The sequence below is a fragment of the Bombina bombina genome, chromosome 3 (genome assembly GCF_027579735.1).
Source record: "Bombina bombina isolate aBomBom1 chromosome 3, aBomBom1.pri, whole genome shotgun sequence".
Taxonomy (NCBI): domain Eukaryota; kingdom Metazoa; phylum Chordata; class Amphibia; order Anura; family Bombinatoridae; genus Bombina; species Bombina bombina.
In genome coordinates this window covers 410,635,319-410,661,623 of record NC_069501.1, presented here as the reverse complement: position 1 = coordinate 410,661,623, position 26,305 = coordinate 410,635,319, and the positions used below count along the sequence as shown (strand labels likewise).

The 26,305-nt window shown below is 38.3% G+C and overlaps 1 protein-coding gene across 2 annotated transcripts in view; it reads left to right on the top strand.

The window, feature by feature from the left end:
* Nucleotides 1-14,869: 14,869 nt before the first annotated feature.
* The window catches only part of IKBKE (inhibitor of nuclear factor kappa B kinase subunit epsilon), a 277,152-nt gene continuing 265,716 nt past the window's right edge, over nt 14,870-26,305 (top strand). For both annotated transcript variants that reach the window (XM_053706599.1, XM_053706595.1), the window contains exon 1: nt 14,870-15,024. The gene's annotated coding sequence lies outside the window, so the exon portion shown is untranslated. The remainder of the gene's footprint in view (nt 15,025-26,305) is intronic.

Here is a 26,305-nt window from a genome sequence, read left to right as displayed (position 1 = left end):
TGCCCTTTATCCCCCCTACTGTTTGCTCTTTCTATTGAGTCTTTGGCGGCAGCAATTAGAAACAATATTCAAGTGCAAGGTATTACCTTATATGACACCCACCAAAAACTGTCTCTTTATGCGCACAACCTAACCCTTTTTATCACAGACCCAGAATCCTTACTCCCCACACTGTTTAAACTCTTAATCGAGTTTGGTAACATATCTTACTATAAATTAAACCTAAGCAAAACAGAGGCCTTTCCCTTAAATTTCCCAGAACCCACACTTGTCTCCCTTAAAAAGAAGTATAAATTTCAATGGTCTTCTCAAGGACTCAAGCGCTTAGGGGTTTTTCTTTCCTATGACATCCATACTGTACTTCTCAAAAACTTTAATACCTTGCTGCTGCACCTTCAACGAGATTTAAATTCTAGGAGATATGATGACATTTCTTGGTTTGGTAGAATAGCTGCTGTTAAAATGATGCAACTTCCAAAATTAACCTATTTATTTAGATACCTCCCCATCAAAGTCCCACTTTCTTTACTAAACAAGTTCTAAGCTATAATTAACAGATATATCTGGAATGGCAAACTCCCAAGAATAGCAGCTTCCCTTCTCCAAAGTCTGATACGCACAGGGGGCCTCGGTCTCCCGAACATTAGGTTATATTATGAGGCAGCTTTACTCTCTCACATTTCTGAATGGAACACTACTCATTCTGTTCCACGATGGCTTGAACTGGAACAAGCATCTTTACTGGCTTATATGACCTTGCAGGATCTACTTTGGATACCCTCTCACTTCGCCTCAACCGTACCCCTCCATAAAAAGATAGTACTGCATTGTAGAGACTCTTGGCTTAGGCTTCACCACAATCCTCTCGTATCCCCTCACCCTTCCCCTATCTATTCAGTAAATGTCATTCTGTATGGCCTCCCACTCTCAAGCCCTATAATATGTCAGGCCTTTTCACATCTTGAATTATCTGACTTTTTCTCTGAAAATGGTCCTCTCTCACATACTGAAATGGTGAAGAACCTCACTACTCCGATTAAGTTTTAATTCGATCTGATGAGGCTTCGCTCAATAATGAAATCATGGGGATTCTTGAATAGTATTCCTAGATCATTATCACCTTGGGAATCCTGCGTGACTACACATACCCACCATAAATCCCCATTTTCTCATCACTATCAATTTATACTAAACGCCTTGACCTTGAGAAAAACTAGACACATGTATAATTGTGAAAAAGACTGGGAAATAACTTTTACAGAGCAAAATTGGACAGATGCAATTCAACATACTAAACTCTCTATACACTGTATGATTTTATTTTAACTGTATTATAAGCTTCTTACTAGATGGCATTATGTTCCTCTTAAATTACATAGGTTGTTCCCAGACTCTTCACCTTTCTGCTGGCGGGGATGCCAAATGTCCAATCATCAAACCCTTCTGGGCCAAACTAAACAAACTCTGCATCTCCTTAGGTCTGGTTAGGGGTCTGCCCCCGAAGTCGCCCTCCTCCACTTAAATCTCCTACAGTGTCCCTAATCTAAACCAACATTTCTGATTATGATTCTAATGGTCGTGAAACTATCAATTGCGAGAAATTGGTAATAACCCAATTCACCTCAATGGCAGCTATTGATGCAACTAATTAATTATCTGAAATCCATGGAGAATTTTGTATATAATTCTCGCCAACAGATCGATTTGTACATACAGATTTGGGAGCCCTGGGAGACTTTTGGGGAAAAGAATTCTCTCTTTTTGAAGGTGGGAAAGATTATAAATAACAGACTGTGAGATGCAGATGTAGTCATTTGCCTATTCTCCCATTTCTGCCCCTCTTGCCCCCCCTTTTTTTCTTCTCCTCTCTTATAATGTACCTAACCATTTATCCCTTTTTTCTACTGACTAATCACTGACCATTTGACTAATCCAACCTAGTATCCCCTTTCCCTACTCGAGCCCATCTGAGGCCTCTAAAAAATATATATATCTTTCAGACCCCCCTACTAAACATCTACCTTAATGATATATGACTCTAGCGTGATCTTTTTCAAAACACAAGTAAATTTACTAATTCTTCAATTACAGGGAAAGGAAAGACACCGAGATGAATTGTTGGTTTCTTTAGGTCGAGTTTTATTGGCTTTACATATTCACAAGTTATATGTTTACATGTTCTTCCTCATACTGGATATCTCTCTGTCACAAACGACTTAGAATGCCTTATAACAGATCAGTGGATGATGTAGTTCACATTTGAACATTGTTATCTGACTCTCTTGGCATTTTGCCTCGGACAGATAAATAGACTTATACGATAGGCAAAGATGTCTTTGATGCACAGAGAACTTCATGAAAACTTAAACTTTGTTTATTCAGCTAAATGTAATTTGCACATTGCACAGTGAAATGTAATGTTTATTGAAAAATTCTTAATACAATTTTTCTTCAATGCAATGCTGACTCTACACTACACACTTTGGGCAAGATTAAGTCACGCGGTATGTGTTTTCCACGCACGATATGGTCTTTTTGCAAGATATTTTCATTGCCTTGATATAACAAGTCTTGAAAAAACAAGATTGCACGCATAATCACCTTTTACGCAACAATACTTTCCTTTAATAGTTTTCCGCAACATAAAAGTTTCACAAAACACTTCAGAATACATTACAAAGTACACTTACATTATTTCAAAAAAATATTGCCCACAAAAGTTATAAGGGCTCAAAGATACGAGATCTCGGGTGTTAGAAAAAGAAAAAAGTCTGATGCAGGGATTTTACATTGACATACATACACATACATAGAGAAACATGGATTTATATGTATACAGATATGTTTAACTATGGAGATAATGAAACGATTTTACATTATTTATTATTATTATTCTTTATTTATAAAGCACCAACAGATTCCGCAGCGCTGTCTATGGGTAACAAAGATAAAAGGACAGTACAATATGATACACCAGACAAAATTTAACAAACAAATACAGGGGGAATTGGGAGCCCTGTTCCCATGAGAACTTACAATCTAGATGGGTAGGAGGGTGAGAAACAGGAGGTGGGGACTGCAAAGGTGGGAATGATGTTAGTGTGGAGTAAGATGAGGGGAAACTATTCGGCAAGTGGAATTCATTAGTTACTGATTTGGTGATAGGCTTCCCTGAACAAGAAGGTCTTTAGGGAGCGTTTAAAGGAGGAGAGGTTGGGGGAAAGTCTGACAGCTCAAGGAAGTGCGTTCCAGAGGGTTGGTGCTGTACGAGAGAAGTCCTGTAGTCTAGCATGGGAGGAGGTGATGGTAGAAGGTGCAAGGAGTAGATCGTTGTTGGATCTTAGGGGACGGGCTGGAGTATATTTGTTGATGAGTGAGGACAGGTGGGGGGGCTGCATTGGTAAGGGCTTTGTAGGTCAGAGTGAGAATTTTGAATTTAATTCTGCTGTGAATGGGGAGCCAGTGAAGGGACTCACAGAGGGGTGCAGCAAATACAGAACGTCGGGAGAGGTGGATTAGCCTAGCAGAGGCATTTAGAATGAATTGAAGGGGGAGAGGCAGGAGAGAGGAAGGCCAGTTAGTAGGTTATTAAAGTAGTCAAACTGCGAAATTGCTAGGGAATAAGCTGTTTAGTAGTTAGTAGTTTCAGCACTCAGAAAAAAATTAATTTTGGAGATATTGCGTAGGTGGTTGCAACAGGATGAAGAGAGCAATTGGATGTGGGTATGAAGGACAGATTGGAGTCAAGTGTAACTCCTAGGCAGTGGATTTGGGGTGATGGGGAAATAGTGGTGTCGCCAACAGTGATAGTAATGTTAGAAACTGGAGTAGAATTAGATGGGGGGATTAGAAGAAGCTCAGTCTTGGACATGTGGATTTTTAGGTGATGAGAGGCCATCCAGAAAGAAATGCCAGATAAGCAGTCGCTGATGTGAGAAAAGACAGAAGGAGAGAGTGCAGGGTTGGATAGGTATATCTGAGTATCATCAGCATAGAGGTGATAGTTGAAGCCATAGCTACTGTTAAGTTTACCCAGTGAAAAAGTATAGATAGAGAAGAGGGCTTAGAAAAGAGCCTTGAGTTACTCCAACAGACAGAGTTGCCAGCAAATGAGACAGAAAAGGACCTATAAGAAAGATAAGAGTGGATCCAGGAGAGGGCAATGTCACAGAGCCCAAGGGAGCTGAGAGTTCATAGGAGGATAGGATGGTCAACAGTGTCAAAGGCAGCAGACAGGTCAAGTAAGATAAGTATAGAGTAGTGGCCATTGTTTTTAAGCAGAAAGAAGATCGTTAGTAACCTTGGTGATGGCAGTCTCAGTTGAGTGTTGGGGACGGAAGCCAGATTGCAGGGGGTCAAGCAATGAGTTGGAGGACAGGAAGTGGGTTAGGCAATCAAAACCTAGTTTTTCAAGGACTTTTGACGCTAGCGGAAGCAGTGATATGGGGCGGTAGTTTGCAGGAGAATTGGGGTCGAGGGAGGGTTTTTTGAGGATGGGGGGGACCTTTGCATGTTTGAAGGAAGATGGAAATGAACCAATAGTAAGGGATCAGTTAAATATGTGAGTAAGAGCTGGAGTGAGGGTAGAAGACAGAGAAGGTATTAGATGTGAAGGGATAGGGTCAAGTGGGCAGGTAGTGAGGTGTGAGGAAGACATTAGGGAACTCACTTCATTCTCAGTGGTTGGGGGAAGGTACTGAGAGTGGTAGAGGGGGTGACCGAGGGCGGAGATGGAAGGTAACAGTCTTTTGGTGGGATTGTAGGATCGTGTAAAATTAGAGACAGGACAGTTAGATGGGGAAGTATTTCTATAGAGGCAGAGTAGTTCATGAGAGGACAACATAGGGGATGATTGAAGGGAGGGAGAGATAAGGATAGTGTGGGGATTATTGTTGTTATAAGGTCATGCAGTGAGTTTTAGGAAAATGGCAGATAGAAAGAGCAGAAATGACAGAGAGCATTGTGCAGGTGTATAGTTAGTAAGGATTACCTGTTAGTGGGGTCTGCAGTTTCCCCTCCAGTTCTCAACTCTGCCACTTGTAAGACAGGCCCCTTAGAAGCACAGGACACACATACCCAAGGCTCAGATAGCCTGTTCTCAGCTGTATATAGCAGTGAAATTAGAGTTGGAATGATTTAATTCAAGACATCTGTGTTACAAGTAGACTAGTTAGAAAGATTGGAGTTACACACTTGTAAATTAGTTGGGGGGGGGAACAAATGGCTGGGGGATGCACAAAGGAGCTGATAAAAAAATATACGGAATAGTCATAAATTCAGATATCAGAGTAGATGCATACCAGGGAATTGAAAATACATTAAAGGGACGTGGAATGGCAACCAGGGTAGAAAATGCAGAGGAGTAAAAGATAAGATTGTACATTACAATCTTATGCACATTAACAATATCTCAGATGGATTTTCAAAGAGATATTCCCATGTAGATTTCGAGATATCTAGACATATATATATATTAATATACATATCTCGCTATAAATAGATATATCTGTTTAAAAATCATCACATATATAGAGAAATATTTATTTAGAAATAAATAGAACATATTCCGTTAACAAAACATTTTTGCAATATGAAATATTCGAATTTTCATGTACACTTATCGAGAATACCTCATGGGCTTTGCGCAACAGATTAGGGTTTTAGGTTTTTTTTCTATTTGTCTTCTCCATTCTTCTATGGAGGAATACGCAAACGTGATCTGGCTTTATGGATTATGCGGGTTGTTTTGAAACCTGTAATACCTGCACAACCCCGAATGCGCAAAAACCTTAACGCATGCTGTGTTTTTGCAATTGCGAAAAACAAATTTGCCATGCGACTAGTAATCTTGCCCATAATGTAGTTGGACAGAAGAAAAATAAACCACCAGCATGTTCCAATCATTCTATAATGCAACAAACATAAACTAAGACATATTGGCATAGATTACGAGTTGTGCGTTAGGGTTAAAAAGCATCGTTGGCCGGTCCCAACGCTGCTTTTTAATGCCCACTGGTATTACGAGTCTTGAAGGTACAGGTGTATCGCTCACTTTTTTGTCCAGACTCGGAAATACCGCAAATCCACTTACGTCAATTGCGTATCCTATATTTTCAATGGGACTTGCATAGCGCCGGTATTACGAGTCTGACAAAAAGTGAGCGGTAGACCCTCTCCTGTCAAGACTGGTACCGCATTTAAAAGTCAGTAGTTAAGAGTTTTGCACTACAACGCCATAGCATAAAACTCTTAACTAAAGTGCTAAAAAGTACACTAACACCCATAAACTACCTATTAACCTCTAAACTGAGCCCCCCCCACATCGCCGCCACTATAATAAATATATTAACCCCTAAACCTCCGCACTCCCGCATCGCAAACACTAGTTAAATATTATTAACCCCTAATCTGCCGGCCCTAACATCGCCGCCACCTACCTACATTTATTAACCCCTAATCTGCCGCCCCCAACGTCGCCGCCACTATATTAAATGTATTACCCCTAAACCTAAGTCTAACCCTAACCCCCTCTAACTTAAATATAATTACAATAAATCTAAATAAAATTACTACAATTAACTAAATAATTCCTATTTAAAACTAAATACTTACCTATAAAATAAACCCTAAGATAGCTACAATATAACTAATAGTTACATTGTATCTAGCTTAGGGTTTATTTTTATTTTACAGGCAACTTTGTATTTATTTTAACTAGGTAGAATAGTTATTAAATAGTTATTAACTATTTAATAACTACCTAGTTAAAATAAAGACACCTAACACTACACTATAATTAAATAAATTAACTAAATTAAAAACAATTAATTACTGGGGGAGGAGCTAGCCCTGCTCCTGAGCGGTCGCACTATACATGAGCTCCGGCTATTTTCCCTAGATATATCTTTTATTCTGACCGCTCGGAGCAGGCAACTTCTTCATTGATCAGCACTGGACTAAGCAGCAGAGTATCCTCTGCAACCAGGATGGACTAAGGCTTTAGCTCAGCGCTACACCTTAAGTCCGCGGAGATCACCACAGCAAAGGAAGAAGGCGCCATCTTGGCAACTCAGCCACGCTGCTATCACCTCTATGAAAGTAGTGTACTAAAGCCCTGATATCTTCTCTAACATGGCAGAGCACCCCTTCCACACACTCATCATGGATAAGCTCAAGGCTTTTGAACACAAAATGGATGTGTGTTTTGGGGAATTACTTTGTTCAATTCGCACAGAGCCTGCATGTAGCGACACTAGCCAAGAGGAAACCGAGACAGTATTACCGAGCTGTGTCCCTTACGCTACCCCTCAGGTCCCGACTCAGCTTGTGCATACGGTAGGTCCAACCAAAGCTATACATGAAGCACCACCTCTGCCTGAAGACACACATGATACACTTGAAGATGATAGCCTGCTCAAGTCGGAACGACCAACAGCTCTGTGGATGGCAGAAGACAAGCTTTACCCCCGGCTACCGAGATCTCCTGCAACCACCCGACCGGTGACTAGAGACTTTGATCGCCTTACTCCCGCACCTCACTCCTGGTGCCGCAACTTCCCTTGCCTCTCTATTTTCAATGCCGCTCCTACGCTCCCTAGCTTCAGAAGGGGCATCGGCTGATCTCCCGTAATACTTAGCCTGCCTTCTGTATATCTCTAACACTCTTGATCAGAAGCAGCTATCAACTTGTCCGGGACTATAGATTCTGGTGTCAACTTATTGCAAGCCCCAGGAGCACCCTATATCAGAGACCTCTCCACCATTTTTAGGAGCCTAATATGATTTGTAATTGCTTTCAAGTGTTTGCCTCATGCACCTAATATACCTAGATGTGAGTTTACTGCATTGTGATAGCGAACTGAATGACTCTAACTCCATTCACTCATATATACTCATATATAAAAATGTCTTTTTTTTTTCAGATAGGTTTTAACACTTTCCCTCCTATGTGAGATCTCATATGACATGGGGCCACGCACTCTTTTCAGCCCAGTAGTTAGTTTCATAATATACAGATCCCCTTCTCACCTACTCACATATTAGGGTATTACAAAGTCATATATTTACATTAACTTAGCCGCATTTCCTTACGGTTATGGGAGACATATCAACTATCTGAAAGAACTACTAGCATATATACATAGCTCCCAACCTGGGGATGTCCTGGGTATTTAGTAGCTGATCTCGCAGATACACCATTTAATCTACTCATAGTATAGTACGGTAACTGCATAGATGCATTTCCATCTCCAAGTATTGATATGAGTAAGTGTCTTTCAGAGAATCTCAATTGTTATGTATGTTCATTAGCTATTAACTTCATAATTTATGTAGATGTATTTTTTTTTATTTTTTTTTTATTTTTTTGCATTATGTATTTAATTTATGTTCTGCATAGCCACTAATTTAGCTTGGAACGTATGTCTCAGATGTTTCTAGACCTAGCCTTAGTCCGATCCATCACCCTGTAGACTATCTATATTTACTGAGTCCTAATAACCCCCTGCCTTTTCTGTCGCTCAACCCCAGATAATATACGTGTCTAACAGGGGCCAATTCTCCTTCCCCCCCCTACCTTCTCCCCCACTTCATCTGATCTCTTCTTCTTCTCACCTTTTCTTCTCTCCCCCTTCTTCACCCCTTTCAAGCAGCTCTGGTCAGCTGATCTTTCCCATCTTCTTTTTCCCAATACCAGGTCCAAAAGTGACCATTCATAATACTAATTTCCTCCCTCAGTGCTCATCAGCTTAGTCGAGTTCAAAAGTAACCTTTGTTTTCATGGAGGTCTCCATCTCAGCTCATCCCAATACATATTATATAAAAGAGGTTTCAGAAAACTAACCATACAGCTTTAATACATTACACCTAACTTATCCGATATAAATCTCTGTTTTATGGTATCTCATATATGTTGTATTATCCCTATAACCTCAATAAAAAACAAAAAAAAAACAAACAATTAATTACAATTAAATAAAATTATCTAAAGTATGAAAAAAACAAACACTAAATTACAGAAAATAATAAAGAAATTACAAGATTTTCAAACTAATTACACCTAATCTAATCCCCCTAACAAAATAAAAAAGCCCCCCAAAATAAAAAAAGCCCTACCCTACACTAAATTACAAATAGCCCTTAAAACGGCCTTTTGCGGGGCATTGCCCCAAAGTAATCAGCTCTTTTACCTGTAAAAAAAATTACAAATCCCCCCCCCAACATTAAAACCCACCACCCACACAACCAACCCTACTCTAAAACCCACCCAATCCCTCCTTAAAAAAACTAACATTAACCCCCTGAAGATCACCTTACCGGGGGACGTCTTCACCCAACCGGGCCGAAGTCCTCAACGAAGCCGGGAAAAGTCTTCATCCAACCGGGCAGAAGTGGTCCTCCAGACGGGCAGAAGTCTTCATCCAGACGGCATCTTCTATCTTCATCCATCCGGCGTGGAGCGGGTCCATCTTCAAGACATCCGACGCAGAGCATCCTCTTCTTTCCACAGCCGACAACTGAATGAAGGTTCCTTTAAATTACGTCATCCAAGATGGCGTCCCTTCAATTCCAATTGGCTGATAGAATTCTATCAGACAATCGGAATTAAGGTAGAAAAATCCTATTGGCTGATGCAATCAGCCAATAGGATTGAAGTTCAATCCTATTGGCTGATCAAATCAGCCAATAGGATTGAGCTGGCATTCTATTGACTGTTCCAATCAGTCAATAGAATGCCAGTTCAATCCATTTTACTACCTTAATTCCGATTGGCTGATAGAATTCTATCAGCCAATCGGAATTGAAGGGATGCCATCTTGGATGACGACATTTAAAGGAACCTTCATTCAGTCGTCGGCTGTGGAAAGAAGAGGATGCTCCGCGTCGGATGTCTTGAAGATGGACCCGCTCCACGCCGGATGGATGAAGATTGAAGATGCCGTCTGGATGAAAACTTCTGCCCGTCTGGAGGACCACTTCTGCCCGGTTGGATGAAGACTTCTGCCCTTCTGGAGGACCACTTAAAATAAATACAAACTTGCCTGTAAAATAAAAATAAAACCTAAACTAGATACAATGTAATGATTAGTTATATTGTAGCTAGCTTAGGGTTTATTTTATAGGTAAGTATTTAGTTTTAAATAGGAATAATTTAGTTAATGATAGTAATTTTATTTAGATTTATTTAAATTATATTTAAGTTAGGGGGGGGTTAGGGTTAGTGTTAGACTTAGGTTTAGGGGTTAATATGTTTATTATAGTGGCAGCGACGTTGGGGGCAGCAGATTAGGGGTTAATAAGTGTAGTTAGGTTGCGACGACATTGGGGCGGCAGATTAGGGGTTGATAAATATAATGTAGGTGTCGGCGATGTTGGGGGTGGCAAATTAGGGGTTCATAAGTATAATGTAGGTGGCGGCGGTGTCCGGATAGGCAGATTAGGGGTTAATAATATAATGTAGGTGTCGGCGATGTCGGGGGGAGGCAGATTAGGGGTTAATAAGTGTAAGATTAGGGGTGTTTAGACTTGGGGTTCATGTTAGGGTGTTAGGTGTAGACATAAATTTTCTTTCCCCATAGGAATCAATGGGGCTGCGTTAGGAGCTTTACGCTGCTTTTTTGCAAGTGTTAGGTTTTTTTTCAGCCGGCTCTCCCCCATTGATTCCTATGGGGAAATCGTGCACGAGCACGTTTTACCAGCTCACCACTAACGTAAGCAGCGCTGGTATTGAGGTGAGATGTGGAGCAAAATTTTGCTCTTCGCTCACTTTTTTTGCGGTTAACGCCGGGTCTCTAAAAACCCGTAATACCAGCGCTGTCTGTAAGTGAGCGGTGAGCTTAAATTGCTCGTTAGCACCGCACAGCCTCTAACGCAAAACTTGTAATCTAGGCGATAGTTTTAAAATTGCATGACTAGAAATTACAACCTTTATTCAGGAGGCAGATGTTTTTTTTGTTATTAAATGTATTATTTTATTATTTAGCCTGACGAAAAAAAAACAAATCTTAAAAAAATGCTATTATATTGCAATCTTACAGTTTTTTTTTTTTTAGTATAAGCCTTATAAATGAATCCCTGCAAAGGGATTAAACACATAGTTAAAAGCTCCAGAGCAGCAATGCAGTTATAACAAAATAACAAAGTAAATTTGAAAATAGAACTGAATTTAAAAGTTCCTTAAACTGCAAACTCTATATAAATCATGCAATTTTTACTTTAAAGTATTATTCAATAAAATAACTTGTTGGAATTTGCATTTTTTTGTTGTTGCTTAATGCCAGGATTGCATAATAATTGACATTTGCTCCAGGGCCATTTTATTTAAGTATATCATAGAGTTTACTTTTGAGATATTACTGTCTTTACGGTTTATATCAGTCTCTATTCTAGCCCAGGGTATTTTAAACAGGTATCATTTTTAACTTTAACTACCCACTTAGGCTGTTTCTTAAAGGGACATTAAACACTTTGAGATGGTAATATAAAATGATAAATTGTATATAATAAAACAACTCTGCAATATACTCTCATTATTTATTTTGTCCTCTTTGCCTGTAATTCCATTCTGAAATTGTGAGCTTTTCAGTTCCTGTTAGAAATGGAAGTGCAGAACACTGTTAAATCCAGCACAGCCATTGGCTGCACACTCTAGTGACCTATTTATAACTGACCCTAATTGGCCACAGCAGAGAAGGTAACACAAGTTACAACATGGCAGCTCCCAGTGTTTTATAGACACTAAAACTTTACACTTATTTTGTCACTTTTTAAACAACTAATGAAACTTTAAAAAATACATCTACATGTTAGTCATGGACTAATCTTTTCTTTGAATGCATCATTCTATCTAGCATGTATTTAGTGTTTAATGTCCCTTTAAGAAGCAATGAAGTAGTATTTTTCATGGAGGTAAGTAATATTACTTTCCACTGCCCCAAAAAGCATGTCCCAGAATCCAATCTGCTTATGATGATATGATGATAACAAAAATTTGAGGGCAAGGAACATTTGAAGGGCAGTGAAAACCACCAGAGGCACTTTCCAAAAAAGCAAGCAGCTTTGTAATACCATTAAAATGTCATTGGGTCATTATGCATGTTCCAAAGATGCAAACACAGATAAAATTCCACTAAATGTCAGTGGGTTATTATGTGTGTTCCAAGGAAACAAGGGCCTTTGAAATACCATTAAAATGTCACTAGGTCGTTGTGTGAAACACCTTCCACACCTCACTAAACATTCAACCTAAGTTTTGACGGCGAATCTACCAATGTTGTACTGTTTAAATTCAGTGATTGGCCTAAAGGGTCTCTGTTTGCATGGTATAGGTGGGCTGACAATGCAATTCATTTTCTGCTATCCCTGCCCTCTGGGTGTTCTGTATTTTACATGCAGTGGCTACATTTGATAAGGGTACTGGTCAGGGGAGGACTGACCAGCCGGGCAAATAGGACCTGGACTGAGGGCCCAGCAAGTAGGGGGGCCCACAAATGGCATCTCCAAGGCTCCTGGTGTGCTATTTAAGATGGGGTTGACAGCTACCCTATCAGTAACTAAGCAGTTTAGTGTGGGTTTATTGGGGACCTTGTGACTGGATGTGAGGTTGTTTTCTCAAGGGACCCAAGAGTATAGGGGGGTCCTGTTGGGGATCTGTCACTTTCAAAGGCCATGGAGTGTGGGGTCTGGCCCTGGAGGTTGGGGGCCCTGTCTCTGACCCTTGACAATGGGGGTTTTGGCCCTGGAGGTTGGGGGGCCTGGTGGGGGCACGGCTACAATGTTAATTTGCATAGGTGTGGGTCAGTGTGAGACAGTGGGGGCCCTTACCTAATTTTTGCCCGGGGCCCTGATTGGTCTCAGTCCGCCCCTGGTACTGGTATTTTCCTCCTTAAAATATCTGCTTATTGTATAATACATGCAAAGCAATTGTCAGCCATGCAATATAGCAGATAGTCAGGGGAGAAGATAAAGATGACATTTGGTAAGGCACTTGGACTGCAGAACTTTGATTTCAAATCAGTGTAGTTCTGCTCAGGGCTGGACTGGGACCAAAAGTAAGTTCAGGCATTTTAAGATAGAGCAGCCCAAAACTCTGCTTCCCGTTTGTTATTTAGCCATACACCAAAACTGACAAGTATAATGTAATAAAAAACAAAAGCTGTTACATTTCATATTTAACGAAGTAATAACTACTTAGTGTTCATTAGCCTGTGTAGTCTCAGTTACTCAAAATACCAGTCACCTAATCCCTGACCTGGCTCTCAGAAACATCAAGGCAATGAGGCTGGCCCTGCATTATGATCAAATAAAAATACTGGTGACTGGATGGGGCTAAGGAAACAGGCCCCGGTCTTCAACTGGATGCGGCCCATTGGGCAAATGTCCTGTATTCCCTATGCTCAGTCCGGGCTTGGTTCTGGTGTTTGAAATACATATTTACATAAATAACTGGACAGATGATTGGGCCAAATGTGTGCTATGATGTGGCACATAGCTGACAGAGATTTCTGGGCCACAGGTCTAGGCTCAGGTTTGATGTGGGCATTAATATATGAGGACAGAGAGATACTGGAAATGGCCTGGTTTTGGATGGGGTTTGATGAGCCTGGCAAGAGCTGCAGAGCCTTGGGGGTCTAATTTGAAATCTTAACAATACCCCATCAATCACTGTTGTTGAAATGGAAATGGAACCTTCCAAATGTAACAGTATGGACACATTGAAATATTGTTTTCTGTTCTAAATGCAGCATTTTAGCATACTAGTTTGTTACTTTAGCATCATCAGCAGAAAATCTAGTAAATGAAAAGAGCCATAAAATACAGATACTTTGTAGAAAGTCTATGGTAAATGTTAATAGCCACTGACAATATTCTACCTTCATTAATAGGCTAATAAGATATAGGGGTTATAATGTATAAATCACGATCACTACTAGGTCATTAAAATAAAAAATATGTTCACATATACCAAAAGGGCACCTACTTCACAAATAGCCAGAGGTCCTCTGAGTAAGGAAGCAGAGCTCATACATAGAATGGAAATAGGGGACATAACTCTATGTATGAGTGTTCTTGAAAATGTTTGAAATTATTATTATTATTAATAATAATAAAAATAATAATAATAATAAAAAAGTGACATGAAACACAATTCAGATATAGAGCATGCAATTCTAAACAACTTTATAATTTACTTCTATTATTAAATGTTCTTAGTTCTCTTTGTAACTTTTGTTGAAAAGCATGGATGTAAGTTAAGGAGTGTGCACACGTCTTGAGCACTATATGGCAGCAGTTTTGCAATTATTGTATCCATTTGCAAGAGCATTAGATGACAGCACTATTTTCTGCCTACCTAACTATCTTTTCAACAAAGAATAACATGGGAATTCAGCAAATTTGATAAAAAAATACATTGGAAACTTTTTAAAAAAAAAATTGTATGCTCTGAATCACAAATGAACTTTTTTGGGTTTCATATTCCTTTCTTCTTCTTCTTTTTATTATTATTATTTATATTAATAACAATGTAATAATTGCTACCATGTAGCGTTTTTTTAATAAACCAGCTTTTGTTGTTATTCGTGTTGTGGGACGTCACTGTATATTAATAGAGCCAGGATGAGTTCTTATCAACCAGTGTCCAGTCAGTATACTTCCTGTTACTTTCAAAATCAAGATATCTTTGACCTAACTTTTTTTTTCCCCCATGCAGAAATATAACCTGACCTTTAATAATTATAATGGGCTTTTTTTTGTTGGAGTTTAATGTGCTTTATGGCTGACTATTGCTTCACTGAAATCTGTGTGCTGTGCCTTTAAGAGGCATGTCGTAAGATAGTAAGAAATGGAAACAAGGAAGTAGCTGTGACTGGTTAATATAGTTAATATGTGCTAGGAAGACACTGATTTAGGTGAGACTGTTCTGACCCCGGGGGATTCGCCCTATGCTATATGTATTTATGTATGCGAGAGGCACTGCTCTGTAACCGAGTCTGAAGACAAAGAACTCTGCTAGCTCATAAACAGGTCAGTTTTATCTGTGGTAACCCTGAACACTCTATTGCATCATTACTATATGTGTGGTAAATGAGAAAATCATTTTACTGTTTTTTGGTCATATAAGGTTTTTTTTAATTCTTCAATTTAAAAGGATAGGGTTTGCATATAGTGATGCCAATGAGATTTTAATATATTTTCAAAATAATGTTTGTATTTCGTGCCTCATAAATTGTTCTTGTCAATATGATGTTAAGTTCTTTGTTATGAGACAAAAAAATGCATTGCTCTTTTCAATAACCCAACACACATACGTATAGAAGACACCTTATCCAAATAATTCAAATGCCCTATGTGTTGCACTGAGAAAAGTATTCCCTTTTGTAAAGTGTCTCTGTAACAATATTTTATGCAGCTTATTATTTTTTTCTTGATACAGCAGTTTCATTTTATTGCATAATCTGTACCTTTTGTGTGACTTATTGTAGGTAGACACTACAATGTTCTCATTCCACCATACATACCCTGCCTCAGGGATGGGCACATTTATATTAAAGGGACAGTAGACACTATATTTTTCTTTGCATATATGTTTTGTAGATTATCTATTTATATAGCCCATAAAGTTTTTTTTTTTAGAAAAAAATATTTAGTTTTGCTTATTTTTAAATAACATTGCTCTGATTTTCAGACTCCTAACCAAGCCCCAAAGTTTTATGTGAATACCGTCAGCTACCTTCTCCAGCTTGCTGCTGTTTGTGTAAAGGGTCTTTTCATATGCAGAAGAAGGGGGAGGGGGGGAGTGTCTTATTTCCCCATTGCAGTGGGCTTTCCAGCTACCCTTTCAACAGAGCTAAACTGAGAGCTTCTAACTAAGTTTTTAAACAGTTTTATACTGGATTTTTATATCCGTATCTGTGCATCTTATTCTTTATAGTAGTGTCTATTACATGCAGTTATATGAAAATGAGTGCATACTGTCCCTTTAAAAGGACACTAACGTCAACATTAAACGTTCATGATTTAGATAAAGCTTACATGTGTTTTTTTTTATTTTTTTTTTATATATATATATAAAAAAGCCAATTTACTTTTATAATCAAATTTGTTTTGTTCTCTTAGTATCCTTAGTTGAAGAGTAAACCAAAGTTGGCTTATCAGGGCTCGGGAGTGCATGTGTCTTTAGTGGAAATGTTTGCTACAATGTTTATAGCTATGTGATACATTTTTGCAAATACTGCTGCCCTAGAGTGTTAATGAGAAGTGTGCGCTTCATAGCTCCCATGAGCCTACCTAGGTTTACTCTTCAACAAAGGATGCAAACACAGTGCAACCCACAGTGCATGCTTTTTATACCTTTTGCTGCTTTACAGTTACATTTGTGCCTAAGACTAATGTGGTATAGGAGAATAGAGTTGGCACTGGCAGTTATACAGAAGAGAAATTACATAAGCAACTGTTCCCCTGCACTTTACTTTGCTGTGAGAAAAGGTCCTGATGTAAATTTGGTTGAACTTACAATGGGCAGACTGCTAGGCCAATATGGCAGATTCTAGAAAAACATAGAGACCTGGCACCAATATCTGTCAAAGTGTGTTGTATGTTTGTTCCAGTCGCCTTTCTTCGCCCGTTTTGTTTAACAGTGGTCCAGGTTTGTTCCGGTTACATCTTTTTCCTGCCCATATGTTTTATGTTCCTTATTATAGGCTAGATTATAAGTGAAGCGCACAATATCGCTGCATTTATTAAGACCAGCGCACGCAAATCACGTTCGCATTGCACGGAAGCTTACGATCACAAGAGCTTCCATAGTGCAGCTCATATGTTTTATTTGCCAAAAGGCACTACACATTTTTTTGGGGGGCAGTTGGGGCACATTTTAAAATCTAAGCAGACATCTGACCTCTGGTTAATTTTTTGTGCTAATAATAACCAGGCACTCTTAATGGCTGGTTATTTATTGCACGCCCGTAAACGTTTACGGGCGTGCAATAAATTAGCAGTCCACTTGTAATCTAGCTCTATATTTCCTATTGGGGAAGAAGAACCATCTTTCTGCAATTATATCACTGCTTTTGTATTATACTACCCTATACATTCCCTGCAGAATTTATTTCATGCTGTGTCTTTTTCTAAATGTGTTTGATTTTTGTGCAACTGTTTTGTAGTCTACAGAGTCATCCTGTACAATTAGAACAGCATTTTTGCTGCTGTGGTGAAGTGCTGTCGTTTTAAGAGGGTCAGAGGTTCCAGTGGATTCCTTCTCTTTCTGCAGTGCTCTTGACTTGCTGAGTAGGAAAGTGCATTCATTGGCACAAATGTTTTATTATTGTTAGCATACAACTGTGTTTATCCCATGTAAAGAGATTAAACACATAGTTAAAGAGACAATAAAGTCAAGTTTAAACTCTCACGATTCAAAAACACAATTTTAACCAACTTTTCATTTTACTGTTCTATTATCTAATTTCCTTTGTTCTCTACGTATGTTTTTTTTTTAAAAAAAAACATGCATAGGTAGCCTCAGGAGCAGCATTGCACTACTGGGAGCTAGCGTCACACATATACCTCTTGTCACTGGTTCGCTCTGTGAGTTCAGCTAGCTCCCAGAATTGCATCACAGCTTCTTCAACAAAGGATGCCAGGAGGATGAATCAAAGTTGATAATAGAAGAAAATTGGAAAGTTGTTTAAAATTGTATGTTGTGTCTGAATCATGAAAGAAAATTTGTTGAGTTTCATGTCCCTTTAAGGTCAGCTTTAGAGCAGGAATGCACTGGGACCTAACTGAACACATCTAATAACCAATTATTAGGGGCATTTTTGTATTGCTACCAATCACTCACCAGCAAGCTCCCATTAGTGCACTGATTCACCTGAGCCTATCTAGATATGCTTTTAAACAAAGCTTATCAAGATAACAAAGTACATATGATAATATGAGTAACTGGAAGAGTCTCTTAAAATTGCATGCTTTATCTGAACCCTGAATAGTTAGCTTTGAATGTCATGTCCATTTAACTGTGATATTTTTTGTAGTACTGTGGTTGATTTGTATCTTTGTAAATATCACAGGAAACAGAGGTTTAAGATACTTCAGGAGCCCACAGTAAGGAGTATAAATGTTAGAAAAATGTTTCCTAAGTAAAGCAACTGGTCCCCATTTGTTTGTTTGAATAACTTTACTTATGTAGAAATTGAAATTTCATACAGTAGAGGTAACATCTTCTAATTTGTTAAAATGGACGAAGATTCTAAATCATTTTGTTTTCAAAGCGTTTGTTCATTCCACTGTGCTATTTAGCCTGTAAACTATCAGATCAGATTTTTTCAATATGACCTATTGTTTTAATTTGTTTAATGAGGAAAAGAAGGTGAGTAGTGATTGCAGCCTGCTTGAGGTTATACTTTTATAGTAGGCTTGAGTCTTTTCTACTGTAGATACATATACAGTGGGGCAAAAAAGTATTTAGTCAGCCACCAATTGTGCAAGTTCTCCCACTTAAGAAGATGAGAGAGGCCTGTAATTTTCATCATAGGTATACCTCAACTATGAGAGACAAAATGTGGAAACAAATCCAGACAATCACATTGTCTGATTTGGAAAGAATTTATTTGCAAATTATGGTGGAAAATAAGTATTTGGTCAATATTAAAAGTTAATCTCAATTATTTGTTATATATCCTTTGTTGGCAATGACAGAGGTCAAACGTTTTCTTTTATTCTTCACAAGGTTGTCACACACTGTTGCTGGTATGTTGGCCCATTCCTGCATGCAGATCTCCTCTAGAGCAGTGATGTTTTGGGGCTGTCGCTGGTCAACACGGACTTTCAACTCCCTCCAAAGGTTTTATATGGGGTTGAGATCTGGAGACTGGCTAGGCCACTCCAGGACCTTGAAATGCTTCTTACGAAGCCACTCCTTCGTTGCCCGGGTGGTGTGTTTGGGATCATTGTCATGCTGAAAGACCCAGCCACGTTTCATCTTCAATGCCCTTGCTGATGGAAGGAGGTTTGTACTCAAAATCTCATTATACATGGCCCCATTCATTCTTTCATGTACACGGATCAGTCGTCCTGTTCCCTTTGCAGAGAAACAGCCCCAAAGCATGATTGCCACCCCCATGCTTCACAGTAGGTATGGTGTTCTTTGGTTGCAACTCAGCATTCTCTCTCCTCCAAACACAACGAGTTGTGTTTCTACCAAACAGTTTTACTTTGGTTTCATCTGATCATATGACATTCTCTCAATCCGCTTCTGGATCATCCAAATGCTCTCTAGCGAGCCCCGGACATGTTCTGGCTTAAGCAGGGGGACACGTCTGGCACTGCAGGATCTGAGTCCCTGGCGGCGTAGTGTGTTACTGATGGTAGCCTTTGTTACGTTGGTCCCAGCTCTCTGCAGGTCATTCACTAGGTCCCCCCGTGTGGTTCTGGGATGTTTGCTCACCGTTCTTTTGATCATTTTGACCCCACTGGGTGAGATCTTGCGTGAAGCCCCAGATCGAGGGAGATTATCAGTGGTCTTGTATGTCTTCCATTTTCAAATTATTGCTCCCACAGTTGATTTCTTCACACCAAGCTGTTTGCCTATTGCAGATTCAGTCTTCCCAGACTGGTGCAGGTCTACAATTTTGTTTCTGGTGTCCTTCGACAGCTCTTCTTTGGTCTTCACCATAGTGAAGTTTGGAGTGTGACTGTTTGAGGTTGTGGATAGGTGTCTTTTATACTGATAACAAGTTCAAACAGGTGCCATTAATACAGGTAATGAGTGGAGGACAGAGGAGCCTCTTAAAGAAGAAGATGCAGGTCTGTGAGAGCCAGAAATCTTGCTTGTTTGTAGGTGACCAAATACTTATTTCCCACCATAATATGCAAATAAATTCTTTCCAAATCAGACAATGTGATTGTCTGGACTTGTTTCCACATTTTGTCTCTCATAGTTGAGGTATACCTATGAAGAAAATTACAGTCCTCTCTCATCTTCTTAAGTGGGAGAACTTGCACAATTGGTGGCTGACTAAATACTTTTTTGCAACACTGTAACTCGTGTATTGCTATTGTATTAAAAAAAATGAACTTCTTTTAAGGATTCTATAAATAAACATGCTGATAATTAGCCTTTAAAAACATCTGAGATGGCTGTTTCTATTTATTGGCCAATCATTTGTTTTGCTTACGTGATCCACTCTTTGAAGATTGTCTTAAATCCCAAAGGGATTCAATAGTTCACAAAAAAGACACAAGAAAAGAGTTGCACACTAATAAGTTAATTCACTAGAGAACAGGTGCTTCCTAGAAAAATACATATGAAACAACATAGAAAAGGAAGTGGGGATTTCACAATAAGAAATTCCCAAAAGTCTAGGTAAAAGGATTTAATAGTTCAGCTACCTATACTAAATAAATTATTACTTATTTTGTTTGATAGCTCTTTGGAAATATTACGTTTTGGCAGCTGATAAGGGCTTTGTTTATATATTTATAGACCTTAACTTTAGGTGTTAAAGTTTTTCAGACCTAACCTAGAACCTATTATTGAAACTATTGGGATATTCCAGGTGGCAGTTGTTTCATTTATCATCTTGATCAGCATAACAAGCCAAAGATAGCCTTTCAGGTTAGAGGTCATCCTTCTGTTTGGACTGTTATAGTGCCAGTAAGTTTTCATGGAATTTTATGTGCAGATTTTACATGAAGATTGTAAGCCAAATTCAAAGTGGTTTGATTTTCAGTAGTCCAAAATAAATCTCTATTTATAGGAGGCAGTTTGAAAGTTTTTTAGAGAACATGGCTCTCACGTTAGTCAGACCTTAAGTAAAGATTATTGATGCCAGGAGTAACAACAAAGACAAACGGCTAGATTACGAGTTTTGTGGTATGGGTGAAAAAGCAGCGTTATGGTTCTTTTTCACTACCGCTGGTATTACGAGTCTTGCAGGTTTAGCTGCACCGCATTTAAAACTAAATACTTACCTATAAAATTAACCCTAAGCTTGCTACAATATAACTAATAGTTATATTGTAGCTAGCTTAGGTTTTATTTTTATTTCACAGGCAAGTTTGTATTTATTTTAACTAGGTAGACTAGTTAGTAAATAGTTATTAACTATTTATTAGATACCTAGCTAAAATAAATACAAATTTACCTGTAAAATAAAACCTAACCTGTCTTACACTAACACCTAACCTTACACTACAATTAAATAAATTACTTTAATTAAATACAATTAACTAAATTACAAAAAATAACAAACACTAAATTACACAAAATAAAAAAAGAAATGATCAAATATTTAAACTAATTACACCTAATCTAATAGCCCTATCAAAATAAAAAATCCCCCCCAAAATTAAAAAAAACCCTAACCTACAATAAACTACCAATAGCCCTTAAAAGGGCCTTTTGCAGGGCATTGCCCCAAAGAAATCAGCTCTTTTACCTTTAAAAAAAATACAAACAACCCCCAACAGTAAAACCCACCACCCACACAACCAACCCCCCAAATAAAATCCTAACTAAAAAACCTAAGCTCCCCATTGCCCTGAAAAGGGCATTTGGATGGGCATTGCCCTTAAAAGGGCATTTAGCTCTTTTTCGGTGCCCAAAAGCCCTAATCTAAAAATAAAACCCACCCAATAAACCCTTAAAAAAAACTAACACTAACCCCCGAAGATCCACTTACAGTTTTTAAAGACCCGACATCCATCCTCAATAGAATTCTATCAGCCAATCGGAATTCAAGGGACACCATCTTGGATGACATCACTTAAAGGAACCTTCATTCTTCAGTCATTGTGGAAAAAAGAGGATGCTCCGCACCGGATGTCTTGAAGATGAAGCAGCTCAACGCCGGATGGATGAAGATAGAAGATGCCGTCTGGATGAAGACTTCGGCCGGCTTCGATGAGGACTTCTGCCGCTTCGTTGAGGACTTCTGCCGCTTCGTTGAGGATGGATGTCGGGTTTTCAAAAACTGTAAGTGGATCTTTGGGGGTTAGTGTTAGGTTTTTTTAAGGGTTTATTGGGTGGGTTTTATTTTTAGATTAGGGTGTTGTTTGTATTTTTATTACAGGTAAAAGAGCTGATTTCTTTGGGGCAATGCCCCATAAAAGGTCATTTTAAGGGCTATTGATAGTTTATTGTAGGCTATTCTTTTTTTTTTTATAGGGCTTTTAGATTAGGTGTAATTAGTTTAAATATTTGATAATTTCTTTTTTTATTTTGTGTAATTTAGTGTTTGTTATTTGTTTAAATTTAGTTAATTGTATTTCATTAATGTAATTTATTTAATTGTAGTGTAAGGTTAGGTGTTAGTGTAAGACAGGTTAGATTTTATTTCACAGGAAAATTTGCATTTATTTTAGCTAGGTAGCTAGTAAATAGTTAATAACTATTTACTAACTATTCTACCTAGTTAAAATAAATACAAACTTGCCTGTGAAATAAAAATAAAACCTAAGCTAGCTACATTGTAACTATTAGTTATATTGTAGCAAGCTTAGGGTTTATTTTATAGGTAAGTATTTAGTTTTAAATAGGTATTATTTATTTAATGATATGATTTTTTTATTAGATTTATTTTAATTATATTAAAGTAGTGGGTGTTAGGGTTAGGTTTAGGGGTTTATAACTTCAGTATAGTGGCAACGACATTGGGGGCGGCAGATTAGGGGTTAATAAATGTAGGTAAGTGGCGGCGATGTTAGAGGCGGCAGATTAGGGGTTAATAAATGTAGGTAGGTGGCGGCAATGTTAGGAGCGGCAGATTAGGGGTTAATAAATGTAAGTAGGTGGCGCCAATGTTACGGACGGCAGATTAGGGGTTAATAAATGTAGGTAGGTGGCGGCGATGTCAGGGCGGCAGATTAGGGGTTAATAAGTGTAATGTAGGTGTCGGCGATGTTGGGGGCGGCAGATTATGGGTGTTTAGACTCAGGGTTTATGTTAGGGTGTTAGGTGTAAAGATAACTTTTTCTTTCCCCATAGGAATCAACAGGGCTGCGTTACAGAGCTGTACGCTCCTTTATTGCAGGTGTTAGACTTTTTTTCAGCCGCTCTCCCCATTGATGTCTATAGGGAAATCGTGCACGAGCACGTAAAACCAGCTCACTGTGGCGCTGGTATGGGAGTGCGGTATAGAGCTCAATTTTGCTCAACGCTCACTTCTTGCCTGCTAACGCAGGGTTTATGCAAACCTGTAATAGCAGCACTGTAGGGAGGTGAGCGGTGACAATAACCGCAAAACTCGTAATCTAGCCGAAAGTTTTTTAATTACATGTTTCTTATGAAACCCTGAATGCTGGCAAATAATTAACAATATTAAAGTTATTAACCCCTATTCTGCCACACCCCAACATCGCCGCAACTATATTAAAGTTATTAACCCCTATTCTGCCGCTCCCTAACATCGCCACAACTAAATAAAGTTATTAACCCCTAAACCTCTGTCCTCCCATATCACTACCATTAAATAAACCTATTAACCCCTAAACCGCCATCCCCCCACATTGCGACAATCTAAATTAAATACAACCCTAATCCTAACCCTAACCCTAAACCTAACCCTAACACCCCCTAACTTTAACATAATGAAATTAGATCTAAATTAAATTAAATTTATTAACTAAATAATTCATATTTAAAGCTAAATACACACTTACCTGTGAAATAAAACCTAAGCTAGCTACAATATAACTAATAGTTATATTGTAGCTAGTTAGGTTTTATTTTTATTTCACAGGTAAGTTTTTTATTTATTTTAACTAGGTAGACTAGTTAGTAAATAGATATTAACTATTTAATAAATACCTAGTTAAAATAAATACAAACTTACCTGTGAAATAAAACTACCTTACACTAAAACCTATCATTACAAAAAATAAAAAACTACAATTAAAAAAAAGGAAATTATCCAAAAAAATAAACATTATTCATATACTAATACCCTTTAAAAAAAAAAAAAAAAAAACACCCCAAAATAAAAAAAGCCTAATCTAGAATAAACTACCAAGTGCCCTTAAAAGGGCCTTTTGTAGGGCATTGCCCTGAGTTAAACAGCTCTTTTGCAAAAAAAAAATACAACCCCCCCTAACACTATACAAACCCCCACCCCCCAAACTACCAAGGGCCCTTAAAAGGGCCTTTTGTAGGGCATTGACCTAAGTTAAACACCCCCTAAAAATATACATTACACAAAATAACAAACAAATTATCAAAAATAAAAAAATTATTCCTATTCTAATACCCATAAAAAAAAAAAAAACTAAAATAAAAAACCTAATCTAGAATGACAAAGACCCACTAACATTACAAACCCCCCCAAACCCACAAAATAAAAAAAACTATCTAAAAAACTTAAGTTACCCATTTCCCTGAAAAGGGCATTTGTATGGGCATTGCCCTTAAAAGGGCATTTAGCTCTTTTACTGCCCAGACCCTAAACTAATTCTAATTAGCTAATAGAATGAGAGCTGCTTAAATCCTATTGGCTGATTTAAATAGCCAATAGGATTTTAGCAGCCCTAATTCCTATTGGCTGATTCAAAATTTTCAGCCAATAGGAATGCAAGGGACGCCATCTTGAATCGTGTCCCTTGCATTGAAGATTCAGTGTACAGCGGCGACCGTATGAAGAGGATGCTCCACGCCGGATGTCTTCAGGATGGACCCGCTCTGCACCGCCGGGATGAAGATTGAAGAGGCTGCCTGGATGAAGATTGAAGAGGCCGCCTGGATGAAGACTTCTCGCCGCCTGGATGAGGACTTCAATGCCGGGGTTAAGATCGTTCAAGCAGGACTTCAAAAACTGTAAGTGGATCCTCAGGGGGATAGTGTTAGGCTTTTTTAAGGTTTTTTTTTTTTTTTTTTAAGGGCAATGCCCATACAAATGCCCTTTTCAGGGCAATGAGTAGCTTAGGTTTTTTTAGATTTAGGTTTTTTATTTTGGGGGGTTGGTTGGGTGGTGGGTTTTACTGTTGGGGGGTCTTTGTATTTTATTTTACAGGTAAACAAGCTGTTTAACTTACGGCAATGCCCTATAATAGGCCCTTTTAAGGGCAATTGGTAGTTTATTGTAGGCTGGGTTTGTATTTATTTTGAGTGGGCTTTTTTATTATGATAGGGCTATTAGATTAGGTGTAATTCTTTTTTATTTTGGATAATTTCGTTTGTTATTTTCCGTAATTTAGTGTTTATTTTTTGTAACTTAGTATTTTTTTTGTAATTAGATTACAGGATAGGATTTTTTTAATGTTTAGTTTAGTTTAATTTAATTGGTAGTTAGTTTAATTTTAGTTTAATAATTATATTACTTTAATTGTTAGTCTAAACTTATTTTTTTTTATTTGACAGGTAAATTTTAATTTAATTTAAGATAGGGAAATTTAAATTTTAATCTAAAGTTAGGTGGGCGTTAGGTTTAGGGGTTACTAGTTTAATTTAGTTTATTGCGATGTGGGGTGCTTTTGGTTTAGGGGTTAATAGTTTTATTTAGTATATTTCGCTGTGGGGGACTATCGGTTTAGGGGTTAATAGGTTATTATAGTGGCTTGCAGTTTATGGCTTATTAATTTTAGTATAGCGGGGGCGATGTGGGCGGACGGAAGATTAGGGGTTAATCATATTTAAATATTTGCGACGCAGGAGGGCGGTGGTTTAGGGGTTAATAAGTTTTTTATAGTGGTGACGGTGTCGGGGAGCGGTGGAATAGGGGTTAATCATTTTTTTTAGTGGCGGTGATGTCAGGAGCAGCAGATTAGGGGTTAAAAACTTTAATATAGTATTTGCGATGCGGGAGGGCCTCGGTTTAGGGGTTACTATGTAGATTATAGGTGTTTAGTGTACTTTGTAACACTTTAGTTATGAGTTTTATGTTACAGCTTTGTAGCGTAAAACTCATAACTACTGACTTTAGATGGCGTTACGGATCTTGTCGTTTTAGGCTGTAACGCTCGCTTTTTAGCCAGAATGCAAAACTCGTAGTTCCAGCACTATGGAAATCCCATTAAAAAAACGTCATTTTTAGGAGTGAGGTACTGACGTTGCTTTACAGGCTAAAAGGCTTGCTATACACCTATACAGACGAGACTTGTAATGGCTGCGGTGCTGTTTTAATGCTAAAAAATACCATATTTTCAGCGTTAAAAGACGAACGCACAAAATTGTAATCTAGGTGATTATTGGCTAATTAAATACAAAGGGACCCAGTAGGATGTTGAAGGCGAGAGTCCTTGGTGTCATTAGTCCTTTTTCGAAAGTGATAATATCCATAATCAAATATGGGTTAATTGGTTTCTGTAGATTGACTAA